The sequence below is a fragment of the Rhinopithecus roxellana genome, chromosome 21, assembly GCF_007565055.1.
Source record: "Rhinopithecus roxellana isolate Shanxi Qingling chromosome 21, ASM756505v1, whole genome shotgun sequence".
Taxonomy (NCBI): domain Eukaryota; kingdom Metazoa; phylum Chordata; class Mammalia; order Primates; family Cercopithecidae; genus Rhinopithecus; species Rhinopithecus roxellana.
In genome coordinates, this window is record NC_044569.1 from 9312361 (window position 1) to 9338502 (window position 26142).

Consider the following 26142-nt stretch of genomic DNA (forward strand, 5'->3'; position numbering starts at 1 on the left):
ATCAGCAGGGAGCCGGACTCTGACTTCAGTCAGGGTCGGAGGGGGCTTTCCATCCTCTAAGGATGAGCTGCTGGGACAGAGCGGAGCCCCAGTGCTTAGGGAGACTTTGGTGCTGAACATGAAACAACACATGGCCTCAGGCAAAAGAAACGCAAGAAAGCTGAATCCAAGACCAGGCATAAAGACTGATGAGACAGCAGCATTGGCTTTGGAATCTGAGAATCCTTGGTTTGAATCCAGCTTCCTAACTTTCCAGAAGGGTGACTTGGGACATTTTGATTAGTCTTTCAGAGCTCAGTGTCCTTATCAGGAGAATACGGACAGTGGTTCCTCCCTCATAGGGTTGTGGTAGAATTTTAATGATGTAAATATGAAGAGAGAATATGAGGACAGTGGATCACTTCTGTATCTGAGTAAACAAGGACGACTCTGAGAGGCCATGCTTTCCACTGGAATCGGAACTTGCTTTGAATACAGATAGAAGATAATGATGTTCTCAGAAACATGATTGATCAAAGAACCCTATCATATCCTTTCTTACGTTACTTCCTCATACCAACCGACCACTTTTGCTGAAAGTGATGCTCTTCAGGCAGAAGGCAGAGGAAGCTGTGTGACTCAGACATTATCACCAGGGACGTTAAGCAGGCTGGCCCATCGCAAGAGCCGAGGAGTGTATGTGAGTGTGTGTGCATGCATGTGTTCCAGAGAGGTGGGGTTCAGGGGGTGGGAAGGGGAGGTCTTCAAGGTGTCAGATTGTGTTTTCGCTCCTGGGGAACTGGCATTACATCCATGTTGATGAGAAGAGAGGTTCAAACAATTCCTGCCTAAGGTTTGATGGGTCGTAGAGACTGGAAGAGGTCAAGGGTAAGGTAGCCCAACAATGGGAAGAGAAAGGTTGGAGAAGCCGTGGAGTAGGAAGGATCCAAAGCCAGATTTCAGTGCTGAGGCACTAAACATGCCAAGACCCATGCACCTGGGGCAATAATGCCCTCCTGGGCCAGAGTAACATTCACACTGGTAAGGTTCAGGTGCTAGCAAGTTAAGACAGATGCTGGCCAGCAGTATGTCAGTGTTTTCAGCCCTGGCTCCAGGGGTCTGCCAGATAGCACCAGGAATACATATCTGTTGGTGCTCCAGGTAGTAAATACTACATAGAATCTGCTGAATGTTCTATTTCCAGGACTCACACATATGAGGCTAACTTTGTATGAGGCCTGTTAGAAAAGAGAGGAGGTTACAAAAAACACAGGAGCTTTCTGGGAAATGTGGCTATTTAAATAACAACACTTGCATCAAATGTCCTTAAACTGACCGAGAAATCTAGGGGAGAAAATTCTCAAGCTGTATGTTTCTCAAAAAACAAACAAAAAAACCCAAAAAAACAAAACAAAACTACTTTCCATATCTTTGGGCTAACAGATAATATTTTTTAATGATGTAGACTTCCCAACAACTTTTAGAATACTGACAAATCAAATAGTGGCTAACAACTATAAATCAACACAGAACTTGATTTCCTTTGAAATCGAGCTGGAGGAAGACTTAGGTCATTCCACAAGCCCCATTTCTGTGAGGCAAGGTCTAGTGAAGTCCCAAGGAAGTGGCTATAGTCTTGTTGTGGCTTTTCAACCTCCTAAACCCTCCCAGCTCTTGAATGGCAAATGCCAAAAAATATGGGTCACTTTTACTGCTGCAACTGTCTCCAGCTCTAGCCACCCAAACCAAGCCTGCAAGGGGCCTAGTAACACTGGGAAAGTGCAAGTGTTTATTTTTAAGTAAACAACTTTTTTTTTTCTAGTTTAATCAAAAAACCTCTGATAAGGTTTGGTTTTAAACTATATGCAAATATCGCAATCTCTGAAGAATTTAGCAAAGACTTATTTTTTCTCTTTCCAGTCTCTTGACAGACACAGCCTTGCGTAAAAGGAAGCTGATTCTAAGAGCACACAAATCAGCAAACGCATTTTAGTGCATAAATTCATAAATTCGACTGTGGAGTTGTACCTTGGTTTCCTAGTTTCTGCTTAAAAATTTATAAAAAGCAGAGTTAGGTGCAGTTTTCAGTAGATAGCCTCCACTGTGTGAACCAAGTCAGATTTCAATTCTTTTTTTTTTTTTTTTTTTTTTTTTTTTTTTTTTTTTTTTTTTTTTTTGAGACGGAGTCTCGCTCTGTCGCCCAGGCTGGAGTGCAGTGGCCGGATCTCAGCTCACTGCAAGCTCCGCCTCCCGGGTTCACGCCATTCTCCTGCCTCAGCCTCCCGAGTAGCTGGGACTACAGGCGCCCGCCAGGTCGCCCGGCTAGTTTTTTGTATTTTTAGTAGAGACGGGGTTTCACCATGTTAGCCAGGATGGTCTCGATCTCCTGACCTCGTGATCCGCCCGTCTCGGCCTCCCAAAGTGCTGGGATTACAGGCTTGAGCCACCGCGCCCGGCCCAGATTTCAATTCTTCATCTAAAGGTACTAATTGACGTTGTCAGATGCTTTCTGACGTAGATCCCCAATCCAAGGGCCAGCAGGTGAGACAGAAGCAGAGACGGAAGAAAAACCTTCAAAATTTTTTTTAAGAAAATACTCCCTTTTGGCCAGGCGCAGTGTCTGTAATCCCAGCACTTTGGGAGGCTGAGGTGGGAGGATCACTTGAGCCCAGGAGTTCAAGACCAGCCTGGGCAACATAGTGAGATCCTGTCTCTACAAAAAAAAAAAAAAAGTAGCCAGCCACAGTGATGCATGCCTGTGGTCCAAGCTACTTGGGAGGCTGGGGTGGGAGGATTGCTTAAGCCTGGGAGCCATGATCATGCCACTGCACTCTAGCCTAGATGACAGAGGGAGGCCCTGTCTGAACGAACGAACAAAAGAAAGAAAGAAAGAACGAACGAACGAACGAACGAACGAACGAACGAAAGAAAGAGAAAGGGAGAAAGGAAGAAGAAAAGAAAAGAACCCCCTTTCATCATAACACGTGTGTTGTTCATGCTGAGAGATGCTGTGTGCTTTTTATGTTTGTTTAAAGAAGTTACCTTTTGGGAATGGCTGTGGCTTGAATGTGTCCCCTCCAAAATTCATCTTGAAACATAATTCTGATTGTGGTTGTATTAAGACTCAGGGGTTTTTGGATGTGAGATGTGATTAAGTCATGAGGGCTTCCCCATCAAGAATAGATTCATGCCTTAAAAGGGCTGGAAGGAACTAGCTTAGGCCCTTTTGCCTCCTGTCCATTCCATTATGTGAGGACACAGTGTTTGTCTGCTCCGGAGGATGCAGCAACAAGGCGCCATCTTGGAAGTGGAGACTGGACCTTCAGCAGACACTGAATATGCTGGCACCTTGATCTCAAACTTCCCAGCCTCCAGGACTATGAGAGTAAATTTCTGCTCTTTATGAATTACCCAGTCTGTGGTATTTTGTTACAGCAGCACAAACAGACTAAGACAAGGGGAAGATTTCAGACCAACCTGACTAATCCTGTGTCCAATCTGAGTTTTTCTTCAAAATGCTTTCAACTCATCTCAATGTGATCTTCCTCAGGCTGAAAGCTGTTTTATTGCTCTGGTGCAATCAGTGACTATTTTCAGGGTGTCCGTGAGTGAGGTTCATGCTGGGCATCAAGTAGTGTTTTTTGCATGTCATGACTGTAAATGGAAATTGAAGTTAGAGCCCTGCTCCATCCCCATGCTTACTAGGGTACAGTTGCACCCACAGGCCCTCCAGGTCCTCCTCCTGCAGCCCCGGAGCTCTGCAGCTCGGTGGTCAGAGGGCAGAGAGGAGGCTTGTCGGGATCTATGGCTAAGAGCAGCAAGAGTCTAAACACACCACTGTTACTTTTTGCAATATATTTTCATTTGTTTATTTATTTATTTATTTTTGAGACAGAGTCTCACTCTGTTGCCCAGGCTGGAATGCAGTGGCGCAATCTCAGCTCACTGCAACCTCTACCTCACAGGTTCAAGCGATCCTCCTGCCTCGGCTTCCCTAGTAGCTGGGATTGCAGGCACGCACCGCCACTCCCAGCTGCTTTTTGTATTTTTAGTAGAGATGGGGTTTCATCATCTTGGCCACGCTGGTCTCAAATTCCTGACCTGAGGTGATCCACCTGCCTCAGCCTCCCAAAGTGCTGGGATTATAGGCATTAGTAACCATCCCTGGCTGCTTTTATTTTTTTAAATAAAAGTGACATAATATTCAGATCAGGTCCATTTTCCTACCTTTTTAAATTACTTTCTTCCTCTTCTCTCCCCAGAGACAATAACTAATAGTTTCCTTTAGTACATGATTCTCTTTATTATTTTCTATGTATCCATTATCAATATATATGGTGTCTTTACAATTAAAACAATTTTATCACACTATAGAAATATTTTTGCAACCTGCTTCTTTTTTCTTCTCAATGATTTTTTGGTAATCTATGTTAATAACATCAGTACCTAGAGCCCTGGTTCATGTTTTAAACTGCTGGGGATTTTTTGTTTGCTTTTTCTTGCTCTGTTGCCCAGGCTGGAGTACAGTGGCACAATCATAGCTCACTGCTGCCTTGAACTCCTGGGTTCAAGGGATCCTCCCACCTTAGCCTCCCGAATAGCTGGGGCTACAGGTGCACACCACCACATCCAGCATCAACTGCTGTTTTAATGTTCTTGGGAATATTCACTTTATTTTTCATTTCCCTATTGATAGACTTCTAGATTGTTTCCAACTTTCTGTAGATGCCTTCTGTGCAAATATTTGCAAGTTTCTATAGAAAAAGATTTTCTGGGTCAGAACATACATTTTTGTTAGATATCAGTAATTCAATATCAAAATGGCTGTACTAGCTTTCACTCCCACTACTAGAATATAGTAAGTTCCTATTTTCTACATCCTTTTCAACATCTCATATGTCTGGATAAATATTGTAGATAATCAGATGTATATACCATGGTATCTCATTTTAATTTTTTTCTCTGATTATAGTGAGGCTGAGCACACTTTTGTGATTTTAGTGATTTTGTTTTCCTTTTCTGCTTCCTGTTCATATTTTTTCTCATTAAAAAAAATTTTTTTTTGCTTATTAATTTTTTCCTTGTAACTAATACTTTGTTATACGTGTTATACCTTTCCTTGGTTCTGTGGCTTGTTTTGTAACTTCGATTTTAAATGAAGCTTTTAATTTTAGTGTCATCTATAAAATACAAGCAAATTTATAAATCTTTCCCTTTATGGTCCAGGCATGGTGAATCAGGCCTGTAATCCCAGCACTTTGGGAGGCCAAGGCGGGCAGATCACTTCAGCTCAGGAGTTTGAGACCACTCCGAGCACCATGGTAAAATCCTGTCTCTACCAAATATACAACAACAACAACAACAAAAAAACCAGGCATGGTGGTGCATGTCTGCAGTTCCATCTGCTTGGGAGGCTGAGGCAAGAGGATCACTTGAGCCCAGGTGGCAGAGGTTGCAGTGAGCTGACACACTGTAAGACCCTGTCTCAGAAAAGAACTTTTCCTTCATGATTCATGTCTTTTCTGTGTTAATAAAATTTGTTTAGTCACAATAACAAAGACATGGAATCAACCGAGGTACCTATCAACAGTGTATTGGTTAAAGAAAATATGGTACATATATACCATGGAATACCATGCAGCCGTAAAAAAGAATGAAATCTTGTTATTTGAAGCAACATGGATACAGCTGGTCATTATCCTAAGTGAATTCATGCAGGAACAGAAAACCAGATATCACATGTTCTCACAAATAGGAGCTAAACATTGGGTACACGTGAACATAAAGATGGGAAGGAACAATAGACACTGAGGACTACTTGAGAGGGGAGAGAGGGAAGAGGGTCAAGGGCTGGAAAACTACCTGTTTGGTACTATGCTCACTACCCAGGTCATGCAATACCATCATGCAACACACCCATGTAATGAACCTGCACATCTTTTTTCTTTTTTTTTTTTTTTTTTGAGACGGAGTCTGGCTCTGTCACCCAGGCTAGAGTGCAGTGGCCGGATCTCAGCTCACTGCAAGCTCCGCTTCCCGGGTTTACACATTCTCCTGCCTCAGCCTCCGGAGTAGCTAGGACTACAGGCGCCCACCACCTCGCCCGGCTAGTTTTTTGTATTTTTTAGTAGAGACGGGGTTTCACCATGTTAGTCAGGATGGTCTCGATCTCCTGACCTCATGATCCGCCCGTCTCGGCCTCCCAAAGTGCTGGGATTACAGGCTTGAGCCACCGCGCCCGGCCGATCCTGCACATCTAAATCTAAAATAGAAGTTGAAGTTGCCTGGGTGTGGTGGCTCACATCTGTAATCCCAGCACTTTGGGAGGCAGAGGTGGGGAGATCGCTTGAGTCCAGGAATTCGAGACCACCCTGGGCAACATAGGGAGACCCTGTTTCTACAGAAAATAATAATAATAATACAATACCCAGGCCTGGTGGCTCACCACACCTCTAGTCCCAGCTACCCCAGAAAGTAAGGGGGGAAGGATTGCATGGACCCGTGAGGTAGAGGCTGCAGTAAGCTGTGACTGTGCCTCTGCAATCTAGCCTCGGTGACAGAGTGACACCCTGCCTTAAAAGAAGACATTTTGCTTCATTCGAGGTCATGAAGATAATCTTATAATAATATAAAGTGTTCATTTCATATATTTTCTACTGTTCTATCTGTAACTTAACAGTGAATAGTGTCCATCATGGATCTAATATTATTTATTTAAGTACAGGAAGCCCATTTTTTAAATGCAGTTATTTTTACAATGGAAATATCTTTAATGGGTCTTCCTGATGAAATAAATAACGATCATTGTTAAAATTCAAATAATAATTGGCTGGGCGTAGTGGCACAAACCTGTAACCCCAGCACTTTGGGAGGATGAGGCAGATGGATTGCTTGAGCTCAGGAGTCTGAGACCAACCTGGCCAACACTGCAAAACCCTGTCTCTACTAAAAATGCAAAAATTAACAGGGCGTGGTTGTGCATGCCTATAGTTCCAGCTATTCAGGAGGCTGAGGTAGGAGAATCACTTAAACCCAGGAGGTGGAGGTTGTAGTGAGCTGAGATCACACCACTGCACTTCAGCCTGGGCAACAGAGCAAGACTCTGTCTCAGAAAAAAAAAAAAAAAGTATACACACACACACACACACACACACACACACACACACACACACATATATATATATAGAGAGAGAGAGAGAGAAATATATTAAAAGTCACCAGAGGCCAGGCATGGTGGCTCACGCCTGTAATCCCACTTTGGGAAGCCGAGGCGGGCCGATCACGAGGTCAGGAGATCGAGGCCATCCTGGCTAACACGGTGAAACCCTGTCTCTAACTAAAAATACAAAAAAATTAGCCGGGCGTGGTGGCACGTGCCTGTAATCCCAGCTACTCTGGAGGCTGAGGCAGGAGAATCACTTGAACCTGGGAAGCGGAGGTTGTGGTAAGCTGAGATCGTGCCACTGCACTCCAGCCTGGGCGACAAAGCCAGAGCCAGAGACACCTGGGATTACAGGCATGAGCCACCTCTCCTGGCCACAAGTTTTTTTTTTTTGGAGACAGAGTCTCGCTCTTGTTGCCCAGGCTGGAGTGCAATGGCATGATTTTGGCTCACCGCAACCTCCGCCTCCCAGGTTCAAGCAATTCTCCTGCTTCAGCTTCCTTAGTAGCTGGGATTACAGGCATGCACCACCATGCCCGACTAATTTTTGTATTTTTACTAGAGACGGGGTTTCTGCATGTTGTCAGGCTGGTCTTGAACTCCCTACCTCAGGTGATCCGCCAGCCTTGGCCTCCCAAAGTGCTGGGATTACAGGCGTGAGCCACTGCGCCTGGCCCAAGTCTTTTAGTATCACATCTAGTATGCCAGGTACATCTCACTAAATGTTTTCAAATTAAGACCATTAGTACATCATCTTACAAATAAATTATTTTTAATTTTGTCATAGAAGTATGCAACGAAAAACAACCAATTCTTAGAAAAGCATGATATAACTCACTTTGCTAGAATGTGAAACAGGAAATACCTGAATGACTCTAATTTGGAGGTTCTATGGAAGGAAGTCATTTATTGTACGTTGTCATCACTGAGAAACAGACAATTATCTTTCTCCTGCACATGAATACCATCTTTCAGGATGTTAATAGTTGCCATTCTTCATGAACTTCATAGTTAAATTCTTCCATGTGTACATTAAAATATATTTGATTTGTGAATTTAAGTATCAATACCACACATAGACTATATTTATCAACCTTTAAGATGAGAGTCCTTTTATTTTCTGCCCCTGGGTCTACTTAGATGTCAAATGAACACTGATGGGGTTATTTAGTTTTTATGTAGACATCCTACAATATATACAGTATGGGTTTTTGCAAATATATTCAGTCATCACTCATTTCATTTCTAAGGTAGTTTAAAATGTTTTAAATGATTATTCAGTATAGAGTTCAGTTATAAATTTTGGTACTGTAAGGAGAGATTTGGAAGAGCTATATAAGGATTAAGTCCTTCACCTCAAATATAGCGATATAGAGAAGCTAAATAATAAGACACATGTCTTATAATTTTGCCTTGTGTCAGTTCTGTGTCTTCCCCTTTTGACACAACCTAAAACCAATTGTCAAGAAAAGGAAACAACTACCGAAAAGCACTGCTGGTGCGTTAGTGGGACTGAATTCATAGCACCAGTCACTCATGAATTTGTGTAGACACAGGTGGATCGGAAGGACTCCTTTTCAAGGCACATGCAATTTAGCCAGGCACTGACCAGCTCCAAATTCTCCTTAACCACTTGCTACCTGAATACCCAAGGCCCACTTGCTTCTCAATCCAAAATTAACTCAGGCTACTAGACTGTTCTACTGCCTTAACATGTTAAGTCTGGAAAGCTGTTTTCCTCGAGAACACGCCCAAGGAGAAGAGCAAATGCTGCTCATATGTGTTTCTGAAACAACTTCAAGAGGTTTTTAGCAAACATTTTCCATCGTGTGAGTTTTTTTTGGTGCCATCTGAGAGATACTGTGGTTTTCAACCAGCTTGGTGCTGTTCCTACAATCACTTTACCTGACCTCTTTCTTTAAACAGGCATAAGACAAGGCTGAGCTCATACTTTCAGGAAAGCTACTCTGCCACCTAAGCAGAACTAACACTGTTAGAAGAGCATGCAAATTGTAATTTAAAAAAATCCATAGGCCAGCAGTTTCTTTTAACCACAGTGGCTTTTTTCCCCCTCCTGCTCATTCTGCTGATATAGCAGCACTGGTGTGCACGGCAAAGCTTTAGCTTTCTGCTCTAATTTGCTGTTCCTCTGATGAGAATTGTGCATTTGAGGATGCTTTGTTTCGTGTGTGTTGAGTGCTGCACATCCAGCTGGATTTTAAGTTTCCGAAGGCATGGACCCCCTCCCTTTTATCCATCTCTTCTATAGGACCCAATATGGTATTCTATTGTAGGTGCCCAATTACTGTATGTTGAATGAATGTATGATTGAATCAATGAGTGACTGAACAGGTATTTCCAGTCTCCCATTTTGTAAACTCAACAGTGCAAACTGGATGGGATTAATTTTAATCAGAAAGGAAGGTGTGTGGCAATGCAGAAATAAAATGATGAGTGAGAATAAGAAATAAAGATGAGATCAATATAACAAATATATTTATATATTATAATCAGTTTAATGAGAAATAAAGATGAGAATAAGAAACAGACTAAGGCAGGAGCTAAAGAGTTCACTAATTCCACAGTGAAGGTGGTTTAGATGTGTAGATGACTGAATCTATGCAGTGGAGTATATATATGTGTGTGTGTATACATATAATATGTATCATAGATTTAAATACATATTTATTTATGTACCAGCGTGGGCAACATGTCTCTACCAAAAATACAAATTAGCCAGTCGTAGTGACACGTGCCTGTGGTCCCAGCTACTCGGAAGGCTGAGGCGGGAGGATTGCTTGAACCCAGGAGGTGGTGGTTGCAGTGAGCCAAGATTGCATCACTGCACTCCAGCCTGGGTGAGAGTTGAGACCCTGTCTCAAAAATAAATGAATAAAATAAATAAATAAATATGTATTCATGTAATTATCTGTATACTTTATATATTACATACATATCTGTGATGCATGATATATGATGTATGTATATGTATATATATTATATATGTATATATGTGTTTGTGTGTATATATGTGTATATGTGCATACATGTATATATATATATTTTATTTTATTTATTTATTTATTTTTGAGACGCAGTCTCACTTTGTCGCCTAGGCTGGAGCGCAGTGGCACCATCTCGGCTCACTGCAAGCTCCGCCTCCTGGGTTCACACCATTCTCCTGCCTCAGCCTCCGAGTAGCTGGGAATACAGGCACGCACCACCACGCCCGGCTAATTTTTTTTGTATTTTTTAGTGGAGACGGGGTTTCACCGTGTTAGCCAGGATGGTCTCGATCTCCTGACCTTGTGATCCGCCCACCTAGGCCTCCCAAAGTGCTGGGATTACAGGCGTGAGCCACCACGCCCGGCCTATATATATATTTTAAAGAATTTATACCAAAGTTCCTCTTAGAGAACTATCTTTGTCTGGAAAAATGCCTTGATTAGCCACTTGTGGGTGGAAAGTAAGACCCTGGGGCCATTGGATGAAAGAATATAAGGTAGTAAAGTTATAGTTAAACCACTCCACATCTAAACATCAGCAATAATTTGTGACTAGGAGTAGAACAGTGAAGAGAAGAAAGCGAGCCGGGTGCGGTGGCTCATGCCTGTTATCCCAGCACTTTGGGAGATCAAGGCAGGCAGATCACTTGAGGTCAGGAGTTTGAAACCAGCCTGGCCAACATGGTGAAACCCTGTCTCTACTAAAAATATTTTAAAAATGAGCTGGGTGTGGTGGCACGTGCCTGTAATCCCAGCTGCTTGGGAGACTGAGGCAGGAGAATCGCTTGAACCCAGGAAGCGGAGGTTGCATGAGACTAGCTCGCACCACTGCACTTCAGCCTGGGTGAAAAAGCAAAATTCGGAAACTGGTCTCAAAAAAAAAATAAAAATTAAAAAATTAAATTAAAAAAAAGAGAGGCGAGGGGAGAGAAATTAAAGATATAGAGATGGGATTATACAAGGCTTTGCCTTGGGAAAGTGGTTTGGAAGAAATCAAAGAAAAGAGGTTGCGTTCCAGGACAAGATTGTCCCAGAGCAGAAAAAGATGACAACAACAGAAGTAGACACCAAGACAGGCGTGCATTCAGCAAGGACAGGATTGTGGAACTGGAAGTGAACACGTGTCTGCAAAACCTCAGGAATTAACATAAACCCAGGGAAATCATTAGACTTCTTACAGAGCTTGCGAAGAAGGCTTAAGCACATTTTAATTAAAACTTAAAAGGTACTCTTACTGGCCGGGCACAGTGGCTCATGCCTATAATCCCAGCACTTTGGGAGGCCAAGGCAGGTGGATCACCTGAGGTTAGGAGTTCGAGACCAGCCTAGTCAACATGGTGAAAACTCATCTCTACTAAAAATACAAAAATTAGCGGGGCGTGGTGTCAGGCGCCTGTTATGCCAGCTACTCGGGAGGCTGAGGCTGGAGAATACCTTGAACCCAGGAGACGGAGGTTGCAGTGAGCCGAGGTCACACCATCGCACTCCAGGCTGGGGGACAGAACCAGACTTCATCCCCCGCAAAAAAAAGAAAGGTACTCTGATCTCAATTTATGTCTCTGATTTCCTTAAATCCAGATTTAGGGCAAGTAATTTGGAAACCCTCTCTTCATTCCAACCGATAAGTTTCTAATACTATCTTCTTAAAGCCCTGAGTTAACAAAACCAAGGAAAACAAAACAAACAAAAGCAAGAAAATGAACAAATAAACAAAGCCCACATCCTCTTTCAGGGGTTGTTAGCGATCGATACTGGACCTGGGAAGACATCACAAGCAATCACAGTCCTGATTCCAAATCTGAGCAGACCCAGCACTCCGCACAGAACGTCCCTGATTCAAACTGGTGCCCAGCAGGCCTCTCCTCAGTAGTGTGGCCAGGCGAGGGCACCAAAGGGGGTAAACTGTGACAATGTGGCAGGTTGGTAAAGATGTTCCTAACCTGGTATTGAAATCTTTTCACCTTTTTCTCTGGGGCTATTTTCGTTAATATATGAAAATGCCAGTGTCGTTGTTAGACTTCTCTGATGTAGATGGTTATTGTTCCTGTTTTACAAGTAAGAGAACTGCAACAGAAGCTTGCTCAGCACGCCCAGAGCAGGATTCGGAGTGAGGAATTATGATTTCCCAGGCTGGGCTTGGTTCACTGGATACCATTGTCCTCTACAAAGGGTTTATTGTGAAACGTTTACAAAAGCACTTTTAGGAGGAGTTCAATGTCTATTTCTATCTTGGTGAAAATGTGGGTGAATCTGTGTGCGTGGTGGTAGAATCCCCTTGCAGAAGGGAGCAGGGAATGAACACTGGCTGTGTTCTTACCATGAGCCCAGGACCAGAGCTCTTTCCTTCCATTCTCTGCACTTTCTGAAAGATAAAGCAGCAGTGACAGACTCTGGGGCGATGTAATAATCTATAACTTAATTGGACACGTGCAAGATATGCATTTGTCAAAAAGTATCAGGCAGGGTGCAGTGGCTCACACCTGAAATCCCAGCTTTAGTAGGCAGAGGTGGGAGGATCACTTCAGCCCAGGAGTTTGAGACCAGCTTGGGCAACATAGGGATAATCTGTTTCTACAAAAAAATAAAAAAATCAGCTGGGCGTGGTGGCGTGTGCCGGTAGTCCCAGCTACTTGGGATGCTGAGATGGGAGGATCACTTGAGCCTAGGAGGTCGAGGCTGCAGTGAACCATGAGGCACTACTGTGCCTGGGTGACAGGGTGAGACTGTCTGTAGAAAGAAAGAAAGGGCTGGGCATGGTGGATCACACCTGTAATTCCAGCACCTGGGGAGGCCGAGGCGGGCAGATCACAAAGTCAACAGATCGAGACCATCCTGGCCAATATGGCGAAACCCCGTCTCTACTAAAAATACAAAAATTAGCCGGGCGTGGTGGCTCACACCTGTAGTCCTGGCTACTCAGGAGGCTGAGGCAGAAGAATTGCTTGAACCCGGGAGGCAGAGGTTGCAGTGAACTGAGATCGCGCCACTGTACTCCAGTCTGGTGACAGAGAGAGACAAGAAAGAAAGAAAGAAGAGAGAGAGAGAGAGAGAGAGAGAGAGAGAGAGAGAGAGAGAGAGAAAGAAAATCAAATGGCACAATTAAGATTTGCGCAGTTTGCTCTTTTTAAATTTTACCCTAAAGGAAAAAGAACCATCAGCTGGGGGCAGTGGCAGTGCCTGTAGTTCTGGCTACTGAGCCTGAGACAGGAGGATTGCTTGGGGAGTAGTTCAAGTCCAACCTGGGCAACACAGTGAGACCACATCTCCTAAAAGAAAAAGAAAAAGAACCATAAACAGATATTGAGCTCTAGTTAATTACACGGATGCTGAAATGTTTCATTGTGAAATCTTCTTATGTCTAAAACTTACTTTGAAATGCATCCAAAAATTAAGATGCATTGATGGACGGTTAGAGGGATGGTTAGATGGATAGAAACGTGATGAAGCAGGTATAATAAAACGTTGCTTGTGGAATCCAGGTGATAGACACCTGGGTGCTTATTGTGTAATGCATTCAACTTTTATGTCTGAAAATTTTCCTAATTAAATATTAGGAAAATAGGCTGGGTGTGGTGGCTCATGCCTGTAATCTCAGCACTTTGGGAGGCCGAAGCGGGTGGATTGCCTGAGGTCAGGAGTTGGTGACCAACATGGTGAAACCCTGTCTCTACTGAAAACACAAAAAAAAAATCAGCTGGGTGGCCGAGCGCAGTGGCTCATGCCTGTAATCCCAGCATTTTGGGAGGCCACAGCGGGTGGATAACCTGAAGTCAGGAGTTCAAGACCAGCCTGACCAATATGGAGAAACCCCGTCCTTACTAAAAATACAAAATTAGCCAGGCTTGGTGGCATAGACCTGTAATCCCAGCTCCCTGGGAGGCCGAGGGAGGGGAATTGCTTGAATCCGGGAGGCAAAGGTTGCAGTGAGCCAAGATCACGCCACTGCACTCCAACCTGGACAACAGAGCGAGACTCTGTCTCAAAATAAATAATAAATCAATAAATATTAGGAAAATTAAAATGGTGCTGACAGTTCCTACTTATCTGGCTGCTACAGAATGTGGGTAAAAGCTGCCCTTGAAAATAAACCAGCTACTCACAGTTGAAATTTCTACAAAGGTATCTTTTCCTTTCTCGTGTGCAGTGCTCTCCTCCTTGAACTGCTGTTGAGCGCTTTGCATGCTTTACTCATGGGTTGTGTTTCCAGCTGCCTTGGGCACTGCTGGCCACTTCCTCCTAATGGAACTTCCTCTTTTCTTGACTTGTTAGACACCACACTCTCCTGGTTCTTCTCCTACCTCTCCAGTAGGTCCTGCTCCAGCTCTTTAACTGCTTCCTTCTCCTTTGCCTTTTTTTTTTTTTTTTTTAAGATAGGGTCTCACTTTCTGCCCAGGCTGAAGTGCAGTGGCGCGATCACAGCTCACTGCAGCCTCGACCTCCGCTAGTTCAGGTGATCCTCCCACATCAGCCTCTCGAGTAGCTGGGGCTACATGTGTGTGCCATCATGCGTGGCTAAGTTTTATATTTTTAGTAGAGATGAAGTTTCACCATGTTGCTCAAGCGATCCTCCCACCTTGGCCTCCCAAAGTGCTGGGATTACAGGTATGAGCCATGGTGCCAGTACCCTTTATCTATTTTTAAGAGTAGAGGTTTCTCTGGGCTTGGTTCTGGATCTTCCTTTCTTTTCATCATACTCTTTTTCCCAAGATGGTCCCATCAGTTTTCATGAATTTTATTACCATCTCCCAAAGCAATTAGCTCCAACGTAAGGCTCTCTTTTCAACGACACTCTTAAATTCAAGTGCCTCCCTGACATCTCCATTTGAATGTCTCCTAGACGGCTTGCCCCTAATAAGTCTACATCTAAGCTTCTGATGATGCCACCTCCCCAGTCACCAAAGCTATTCCCCTCCTGTTCTGCACCTTCACGAGTGACAAACCCACGAGCTCTTTATCAAGCCACACCTTGGAGGCATGTCCCTCTCCCTCATCCCCCTCATCCCATCCAGCACCAAGTGTGGATGCTTCCCTTTCCTGTCACCTCCTCAGCCACCGCCCCAGTGCTGTCACCACCATCTGTCCCTGGGGCCTCTGCACTGATTTCCCACGCGGACTCCCACTCCATTCTAACCCAACAGAAACTACCAATGCCATCTTTGAAAAGGTCTGATTATGTCTCTTCTCTACTTATAACTCAGCAATGGCTCGCCACTGATCTTAGGATAAACACAGAGTACTTAAGATGGGCAGCAAGGCCTCTCTTGCCTGGTCTCTGGCCACACACCCCTTTGCATCATCTGCTCTGCCCACATGAGCTTTCTTTCAATTCTTCCAACAAACTAAGCATTTTCCTACCTCAGGGCCTTGGTATAGGGGAGTTCCTCTTCTTGAAACCATTCCTGAAATCTTTCCTTGTAAATCCCTACTCATCATTTAGGTCTCAGCTTAAATAATACTTTTATTATTATTATTATTATTAGATGAAATCTCACTCTATTGCCCAGGCTGGAATGCAGTGGCACCATCTTGGCTCACTGCAACCTCCACCTCCCGAGTTCAAGAGATTCTCCTGCCTCAGCCTCCCAAGTAGCTGGGATTACAGGAGTGCACCACTATGCCTGGCTAATTTTTGTATTTTTAGTAGAGATGGGGTTTCACCATGTTGGCCAGGCTGGTTTCGAACTGCTGATCTTAGGCAATTCACCTGCCTCAGCCTCCCAAAGTGCTGAGATTATAGGTGTGAGCCACTGCGCCCGTCCTAAATGATACTTCTTGAGAAAAACTTCCTGCCACACCCCTCCTCCATCCTAATTATGTCTCTTTCCTGGTAGTGTCTCTCATAAAGTCTCTTCTTTCGTTTCCCTGTATAATTAGTAATTATGTGTTTGTCTTTGTGCTTTTTAATGTAATGTCTCTCTCCTGCTAGACTCCAAACTCCACGTAGGTAGGGAGCCTGTCTGCTGCTCTCAACTTTGGACTCAGCATCTAACATAGTCCCGGGTGCTTAGGAGATGCTCAACAAATACTTAACAATTGAACGAACACATGGCTATGTTGCCGTAGAATTTGAGAGGTAATGGACAATGTGATAAATGAATGTGGCGTTAGGATTTAGCATGGGCTCGAAGCAGTGGCTCACACCTATAATCTCAGCACTTTGGGAGGCTGAGGCGGGCAGATCACTTGATGCCAGGAGTTCGAGACCAGCCTGGGCAATATGGTGAAACCCTGTCTCTACAAAAAATACACAAAAATTAGCTGGGCGTGGTGGTGCATGCCTGTATCCCAGCTACCTGGGAGGCTGAGGTGAGAGGACTGCTTGAGCCTGGGAGGTTAAGGCTGCAGGGAAACATGATTGTGCAACTGCACTCTAGCCTGGGCAACAGAGTGAAACCTAGTCTCAAAAAAAAAAAAAAGGCCGGGCGCGGTGGCTCAAGCCTGTAATCCCAGCACTTTGGGAGGCCGAGACGGGCGGATCACGAGGTCAGGAGATCGAGACCATCCTGGCTAACATGGTGAAACCCCGTCTCTACTAAAAAAATACAAAAAACTACCCAGGCGAGGTGGTGGGCGCCTGTAGTCCCAGCTACTTGGGAGGCTGAGGCAGGAGAATGGCGTGAACCCGGGAGGCGGAGCTTGCAGTGAGCTGAGATCCAGCCATTGCACTCCAGCCTGGGCGACAGAGCGAGACTCCGTCTCAAAAAAAAAAAAAAAAAAAAAAAAGATTCAGCATGAATAATACCTGTATTGCCATCCTCCCCGAACCCATTCCACATGGGAGTGAGAGCATTACGGGTGCTCACAGGTTGTTCTGGGTTACTTCTGTCCTTCTGTGCTCCTCTTCACTCCCTCCAGCTCATTCCCCACGTGCAGATGAAGAAAAAGCAAGAAAAAGCATCTAGGACATTGAATGCCTGGTAAAAAGGCACCCTCTTCCTCATCGACATGGATGGAGCATTCTTGTCATGCCCACAGAAATGAAAGGCAAATAGCCTGACTCTGAATCAATGCTTAGTTCTTCCCTGGCTCTGTGACTGCATAGATGTATGGTCTTACATGGAGACGTTTGTATCCCTATAGATGCCCTGCCCATTTCATACATCCATTAGGAATGTGAAATGTGCAGAGGTAAGTGAGAGCGCTTCTTATGCTCTAAACCTGTGAACCACCACATGGATGTGTTACCGTGTGGTGTAAAGAATAACAAAAACTATTAGATATACTGTTTTTAACAACTGAAGGTGCTCCTATCAGGTATCTTACTAATTGTATTCATAGTAAGAATAATGAGCAGCTTGATCTTTCTACTTTGAGAAGAAGGCTTAATTATAGACAAGAATAGGTAGAAGTGACCTAACTCCAAAAATATTTCCAAAATCGGCAATTCATGGTCAAGATGAACTTAGCACTTAAGTTATGTGACCTATTAGTAATAACTTTCTAGGTTGTGCTATACTAAAATTTATGTTTTTCTCTGACAGTTATGTATTATTCTATAACAAAACACTTTTATTTTTCTGTTTGTAAAAGTAATACATATTCAGATTCAGATGATACAAAAATGTCATAAATTTGCAAGAGAAAATCATTCATAAATGTCTTCTCTTTAGCTACTTCAGAAAATATTTTAAAATAAGTAAAACTTCTAAGTTAATATAAAGAAATTTTAGGCCGGGCGCGGTGGCTCAAGCCTGTAATCCCAGCACTTTGGGAGGCTGAGACGGGCGGATCACGAGGTCAGGAGATCGAGACCATCCTGGTGAACACAGTGAAACCCCGTCTCTACTAAAAGAAATACAAAAAACTAGCCCGGGCCGGGCGCGGTGGCTCAAGCCTGTAATCCCAGCACTTTGGGAGGCCGAGACGGGCGGATCACGAGGTCAGTAGATCAAGACCATCCTGGCTAACACAGTGAAACCCCGTCTCTACTAAAAACACAAAAACTAGCCGGGCGAGGTGGCGGGATCCTGTAGTCCCAGCTACTCGGGAGTCTGAGGCGGGAGAATGGCGCAAACCCGGGAGGCGGGGTTTGCAGTGAGCTGAGATCCGGCCACTGCACTCCAGCCCGGGCGAGAGCGAGACTCCGCCTCAAAAAAAAAAAAAAAAAAAAAAAACTAGCCGGGCGAGGTGGCGGGCGCCTGTAGTCCCAGCTACTCGGGAGGCTGAGGCAGGCGAATGGCGTAAACCCAGGAGGCGAAGTTTGCAGTGAGCTGAGATCCGGCCACTGCACTCCAGCCTGGGCGACAGAGCAAGACTCCGTCTCAAAAAAAAAAAAAAAAAAAAAAAAAAAAAAAGAAATTTTATGAACAAACATTACCTATGAGGATTTTAATCTCTCATACGTGTGCTTATGTCAAAAGAATATGATCACATTGCATAAAGCGCACATTTTTGTTTATGATACATTTCCAACTTATCAGCTATTAGTTCTTGCAGGGAAAATGTCTTGCCAATGTGTACTTGAGAAGACCATCCTTTTCAATTGAACAACAAGAACCAAAATGTTAATCAAATATGTTCAGTGACTTTACAATTTATAGAGCAACTAAGAAATATAGAAATTGGGCTGGGGGAGGGGTGGCTCATGCCTGTAATCCCAGCAGTTTGGGAGGCCAAGGCGGGTGGATCGCCTGAGGTCAGGAGTTCAAGACTAGCCTGGCAAACATGGAGAAACCCCGTCTCTACTAAAAATACAAAAATTAGACAGGCATGGTGGCACATGCCTGTAATCCCAGCTACTCGGGCGGCTGAGGCAGGAGAATCACTTGAACTCGGGAGGCGGAGGCTGCATTGAGCTGAGATCTTGCCATTGCATTCCAGCTGGGGCAACAAGAGTGAAACTCTGTCTCAAAAAAGGCCGGGTGGGGTGACTCACGCCTGTAACCCCAGCACTTTGGGAGGCTGAAGCAGGCAGATCACGAGGTGAAGAGATTTAGACCATCCTGGCCAACATGGTGAAATCCCATCTCTACTAAAAATACAAAAATTAGCTGGGCATGGTGGCACATGCCTGTAGTCCCAGCTACTCGGGAGGCTAAGGAAGGAGAATCGCTTGAGCCCGGGAGGTAGAGGTTGCAGTGAGCCAAGATCGTGCCACTTCATTCCAGCCTGGGCAACAGAGTGAGACTCTATCTCAAAAAAAAAAAAAAGAAAAGAAAAGAAAAATATGGAAATTGTTAGCAATGGGAATGATGTCAGGAACTCAGTATTTTTAAGCTGTTAGATGGTAGGGGGCGAGAGATAAAACCTTCACGGCATATGCTTACCTTGTAGATCATTAATAAATACAGACAACACTATGACTCTGACTTTACACAGCAACAGTTCATCTACATTGCCACAAGGAAGTAGCCAGGGATATTACTGATTTTAAATACCAGCCTGTCAGCAAGAATGAAGCTGAAATTCAGGGATGTTCCAAGAAAGGGCAGAAACATGCCAGGAGCATTAAGTAAACTTTCAGGCAGAATCTTTGTGAATTACTGGGGAGTCCTGGATTTCGAAATTCTTTTGCAGTTCACACCACCCATGTGTCAGTAAATAGGCTAAGGCTAAGGCTATTCCTGTTCTATACTGCCACCTAGTGGATGATGATACCCGCGTTCCTTCGTGCATTTGCTTCAGAGAGACTTGCCCTAGTTAGCAAACCAGCTGATGAATATTATTTGAGACACAAATGAACTAACCTTTGAGTTTGTTTCCTTTGGACTTTGAAATGTCTGTTTACTGAAGCGAATGTGGCATTTCATCATCTTCGATCAGCCTGTAGGAAAAAATAAGCAGCATTTATAAATGACATCTCTTTTCAATAATTAAAAATGCATAAGGGTGGTAATATTCCCACTGAGTAGCCATCAATAATTAAGAGTTAAATTTTCTCTTTTTCTCCTTCTCTGTCTGTCTTTCCTATTTACTTTTGAACCTTTAACTACTCTACTGTGTCATTTCAGGCAAAAAACAATGCTAGACCCAGGCTTCAGATTCCATTGTTGTAGAAACAACATATTGGCCGGGCGCGGTGGCTCACGCCTGTAATCCCAGAACTTTGGGAGGCCGAGGCGGGTGGATCACGAAGTCAGGAGTTCAAGACCAGCCTGGCCAAGATGGTGAAACCCCGTCTCTACTAAAAATACAAAAAATTAGCCGGGCATGGTGGCGGGTGCCTGTAATCCCAGCTACTTGGGAGGCTGAGGCAGAGAATTGCTTGAACCCAAGAGGCAGAGGTTGCAGTGAGCCGAGACAGCACCACTGCACTCCAGCCTGGGTGACAGAGTGAGACTCTGTCTCAAAAAAAAAAAAAAAGAAAGAAACAACATATTAGTGAATCCTGATATCAATATAGCAGGTCATGAGCAGCATCAAAAAAAGGAAAGATCTATTTTATTTATTTATTTGAGACGCAGTCCTGCTCTGTCACCCAGGCTGGAGTGCAGTGGCTTGATCTCGGCTCACTGCAAACTCTGCCTCCTGGGTTCAAATGATTATCCTGTCTCAGCCTCCCGAGTAGCTGGGACTACAGGCACGCACCACCACACCTGGCTAACTTTTGTATTTTCAGTAGAGACAGGGTTTCAGCATGTTGGCCAGGCTGGTCTCAAACTCTTGACCTCAGGTGGTCCGCCCGCCTCGGCCTCCCAAAGTGCTAGGATTACAGGTGTGAGTCACTGTGCCTGGCCAGATCTATTTAAAATGATTTGAAGAGGCCGAGCTCATGTTACGTTTTTACCACTTTTTTTTTTTTAAAGATAATTAAGGAAGACTATGAACAAAAATTTTGAAAAAAGAGAAAGATTAGACTAGAATCTAAAATGTCAGAAGGGACTGGGCATGGTGGCTCACACCTGTAATCCCAGCACTTTGGGAGGCTGAGGCGGGTGGATCTCTTGAAGTCAGCAGTTTGAGACCAATCTGGCCAACATGGTGAAACCCTGTCTCTACTAAAAATACAAAAATTAGCTGGGCATGGTAGTGCATGTCTGTAATCCAGCTACTAGGGAAGTTGAGGTGGGAGGATCACTTGAACCTGGGAGGCGGAGATTGCAGTGAGCCAAGATTACACCACTGCACTCCAGCTGGGTGACAGAGTGAGACTCCGTCTAAAATAAAATAAAATAAAATAAAATAAAATGTCAGAGTGCTTCTCACAGGTAGAGTAAATGTTGCTCTCTGAAACTTCTGCTGCACACGTGTGTATTTGTGTATACTAGGGTATGATGTAAAGGGCTTTTCTTTCTGTAGGTCAAGGTAAAAAAAGTTCAAAAGCTTCTGTTCCATTGTTCTAAAAAAATCAAACTAAAGCTAAAATCCACATTGTATTTCAAATAGGTTTTCTTGTGTATAAACAGGTTTCTATATATTTCTTTTTCCTTTTTTTTTTTTTTTTTTGAGACGGAGTACTGCTCTGTCGCCCAGGCTGGAGTGCAGTGGCCGGATCTCAGTTCACTGCAGCTTCCGCCTCCCGGGTTTAAGTGATTCTCTTGCCTCAACCTCCTGAGTACCTGGGACTATAGGTGCCCGCCACCACATCTGGCTAATTTTTGTATTATTAGTGTTGGCCAGGCTGTTCTCGAACTCCTGACCTCTGGTGATCCACCCGCCTTGGCCTCCCAAAGTGCTGGGATTACAGTGAGCCACCATGTCCAGCCAGTTTCTAAATATCTTTCTTTTTTTTTTTTTTTTTTTGAGACGGAGTTTCGTTCTTGTTGCTCAGGCTGGAGTGCAACGGCGTGATCTCTGCTCACTGCAACCTCTGCTTCCCCGGTTCAAGTGATTCTCCTGCCTCAGCCTCCTGAGTAGCTGGGATTACAGGCATGTATCACCACACCTGGCTAATTTTTGTATTTTTAGTAGAGATGGGGTTTCTCCATGTTGGTCAGGCTGGTCTTGAACTCCCGACCTTAGGTGATCCACCTGCCGCGGCCTCCCAAAGTGCTGGGATTACAGGCATGAGCCACCGTGCCTGGCCATATTTCTTTAAAAGGCTGTTAAAATGCCCAAGGCAGTAAATGGGATGGAATTTGAGGCACATAAATGGGAACTCTATGCTTGCCAGTCCAATCTATTCTTTTATCGTTGATGCTGGGGTAACATATGACTCATCTCTGGAAGTTCCATCATGATGATACAAAGCCATTCAAACAACACAATCCTAGTTTTGAATTTCGATGCATAAACTTGCTAGCTGAACCTCAGCATCCTAATCTGAAAATGAGAAGCCAATAGGTGATGTGCCCACCGCACGGTAGGTACTCAACATTAGGTAGATAGCTATTAGAAACAGCATGAGTTGCCAGGTGCCACGGCTCATGCCTGTAATCTCAGCACTTTGGGAGGCTGAGTTGGGAGAATCACTTGAGCCCAGGAGTTTGACACCAGCCTGTACAACATAGCATAGGGAGACCCTGTCTCTACAAAAAATAAAAATTAGCCGGGCACAGTGGCTCATACCTGTAGTCCAAGCTACTCAGGAGGCTGAGGTGGGACGTCAAGGCTGCAGTGACTGATGATTGCACCACTGCACTCTGGCCTGGGCCACAGAGCGAGATCCTGTCTCAAAAAAGAAAAAAAAAAAAAAAAAAGAACGTAAATCACTAATTCACAGACACCATTTAAATAGCTGCAGGAGCCTTCGTTGCCCTGGATTTCTCTATCTTAGAATTGTAAATATCTCTAAACAATTTAAAGCCTACAGCTGAGTCTGAACCCCAATAAGGACTTTTTACTTTTTTGGGGCACTCTGACAAGACCCCTAACTCTTTTACTCTGTTTACAGCTGTTATTTATTACCAATCTCAGCGGAACTGCTTTCCTTCCTTGTGTAGTGCCTTCTATATTTTACAGAGCACATGGGTCCCTGGTAGTTTTCCTTCTCGAAGCAGGGCACCCTTCTGTCACCTAAATGTCAGGACAGTGTTCTGCGTGAGTGGGACAGGCCTGGAGAGGAGTGAGGGCCTTCCCTTCCGCGTGGTCTCTCTCCTCCGTCGTCCCTCTCTGCTTCCTCCTTCCTTTGCTGACCTGCTGCAGCTTATCCCAGAGGAAGTGGAACTGACAAACCATTGCTAAAAATACCCCCAGCTTGCCTCAAGGGGGTGTCCCGTGAGGAAATGAGAAAATGAACAAGCAGTCTATAAGACCAACAAGGGCTACACAAACACCAGAGGCTGTTTTTATGTGATGGCTCCACTCCCAGTAATGTTAGGGGCAGGGACTTGGCGAGGCAGCCGTGGCCGGCCCCTTACTAGCTGTGTGACCTCAGGCAAATCAGCAAACCTTCTGAAGCCTCGGTTAATTCGTTTGTAAACTGGAAAATAATACCTACCATTCTCAGGGTTCTTTAAGAATCAAAGCACACAGGCAATGTAGTGGAGACCTTAAAAACATCCTAGCCATTATAAGTGATCCATAAATACCAATGGTTGAGTGAAAAAAATTTTTTAAATTATTTACTTTTTTTAGAGAAGGTCTTGCTCTGTCCTCAGGCTAGAGTGCTGTGGTATGATCATAGTTCACTACAGCCTTGAACTCCTGTCTCAAGCCATCCTCCTGCCTCAGCCTCACAAAGCACTAGGATTACATGCACAAGTAACCATGCTGGTCCCAATGGTTATTATAATCACATCTCCTCAGATTTGCTGCCTTTGAAGGACCAGAAAAGTGTTGCTCAAGTTCAAGTTAAAAAGTTGAAGTTAGCCGGGTGTGGTGGCTCACGCCTGTAATCCCGGCACTTTGGGAGGCTGAGGTGGGTAGATCTCCTGAGGTCAGGAGTTTGGGACCAGCCTGGCTAACATGGTGAAACCCTGTCTCTACTAAAAATACAAAAATTAGCCAGGTGTGGTGGTGCACACCTGTAATCTCAGCTACTCGGGAGGCTGAATCAGGATAATAGCTTGAACCTGGGAGGCAGAGGTTGCAGTGAGCTGAGACAGTGCCACTGTACTCCAGCCTGGGCAATAAGAACAGAACTCCATCTCAAAAAGAAACAAAACAAAACAAAAAAAGTTAAAAGTTTCCCTTAAGTTATAGTTAAAATGTTATGCCCTTTAAGACTTGTGAGTTGTGGGGAAAACGGAGGAAAGGCAAGAAATTTGGGGCAGAGGAGCCTTCTTGGTGCAGACTCTCATGTCACATTGTGTAAACTGCAGTGACACTGCACCGTATCCGGTGAATTTCCAAACTTGAAATTTGGCTTCAGAGTGGCCAGTGTCACGATGAACTCCATGATGGTCTAGTATTCCATTTTCAGTGAACAGTGTTTTCAAACCACAGAGGTTGCTTATCACTTTACAAGTCTCACTGTAATACTGTCTGCTCATCTGCTGGAAATCACCGTTTCCCTTAGTTTATGTCCTTCTGAGTCATAGAAGGCAGGCAGACCTCAGGTGCAAAAGGCACTGATGGTGAAGGTGTGGGAGGAGGAGGAACATAAGAGACTGAAGGAGAAAGGCAAGGCGTGGGAGAGACAGTGGAGTGCTGGAAGAGGAACTTTCTGATTGTGTTTTTAGGGGAAATGTTTCACCAAATGCTGCTGTGCCTACCACTCCTAACGGGTGAGATGATTTTAGGCGGTAAACAGTTGAACATAGGAAATTTCAGGCCAAAAAATGAAAAAACATAAAAATAAAATAAATTTTAAAAAGAAATAAAATGTCAGGTCATGCATGGTGGCTCACACCTGTAATCCCAGCACTTTGAGAGGCCGCGGCAGGTGGATTGCTTGAGTTCAGGTGTTGGAGACCAGTCTGGGCAACACGGCAAAACCGTGAAAACAGACTGGGGTTGGGCCTGGTTTCTGACAATCGTTCAGGATTCGAAGGCTTGTGAGGCGAGGGTCCTTAGGAGTAATCTTGTCTAATAAACGAGCTCTTGGCCCAGGTAAGCAACCCGCCTGCCCAAATTCATGGATTTGCAGGAATTTTCTGAAGCAAATTGCCAAGTTACATATTGGCTTATACTCTTATTTTCCTGGGCGAGTGTTTCCTGGAACAAAAAGTTGTATCATATTGATATAGATGGACTCAGTTCTCGTAATTAATTGCTTAGTTAATGTGTGTTTGAAAATATATAACTAGGCCGGGTGAGGTGGCTCACACCTGTAATCTTAGCACTTTGGGAGGCCAAGGTGGGTAGATCCCCTGAGGTCTGGAGTTCCAAGACCAGCCTGGCCAACATGGTGAAACCTTGTCTCTACCAAAAATACAAAAATGAGCCCTGTGTAGTGGTACGCGCCTGTAATCCGAGCCACACGGGAGGCTGAGGCACAAGAATCACTTGAACCCAGGAGGCGGAGGTTGTGGTGAGCCAAGATTGTGCCACTGCACTCCAGCCTGGGTGACAGAGTGAGACTCTGTCTCAAAAAAAAAAAAAAGAAAAGAAAAGAAAATATATAACTAGTGACATTTTGAGGTGGATGATTCAAATAAAATAAAAAACAAAACAAAAAATAAGAAAAAAAGTAAATATATAACTCGTACATCCAACCACTGATATTGAAGGTAATATTATTTAGGACAACACTGAAGAATATTGGGTTTAAAGTTAAAAACTAAGTTGATTTAAAGAAAAATACATTAAATAATTAATAGTATGGATATTTATTTATCTATGACAAAATCTATTTATGACAACAATCGTGACCACTGTAAATGAAAGACTGAAATGTGAAAAGCACTGCTCAACACTGTCAAAATATCCCGGTAGGGTCTAGGCTAGAAAACAGCCCTAGCACAGGGGAAGGCATGTAACTCACAGGTGAATCATCAGAAAGAACCAGGGGAAGAGAGTGGGGTTGCAGCGTGGGTCACCTGATCTGGGAGGGACATGAACACCCACTGGGTTTGGTGTCATTTCTGTTGTGCAAATGAACTGAGAATTAGAAAAGTTCCCCTGGCTGGAAACAGAGTTTGTAGTGGACCTACTTGAGTCTAAAGCTTTCAAATAGGAAGTAACAGCTGGGTTGGAAGATCCCATGCAAGGCAGTTGGGTTCCCCAAGAAAGGCA

General features: G+C 44.2%; 1 long non-coding RNA gene across 1 annotated transcript; it reads right to left on the reverse strand.

Annotated features, from left to right (window-relative positions):
* Nucleotides 1–3485: 3485 nt before the first annotated feature.
* Nucleotides 3486–23189, reverse strand: LOC115895452. Its single transcript, XR_004055618.1, has 3 exons — nucleotides 22933–23189; nucleotides 19833–19909; nucleotides 3486–3633 (listed from the first exon to the last, which is right to left on the reverse strand). It is a non-coding gene; the product is annotated as an uncharacterized LOC115895452 (long non-coding RNA).
* Between the last annotated feature and the right edge of the window lie 2953 nt (nucleotides 23190–26142).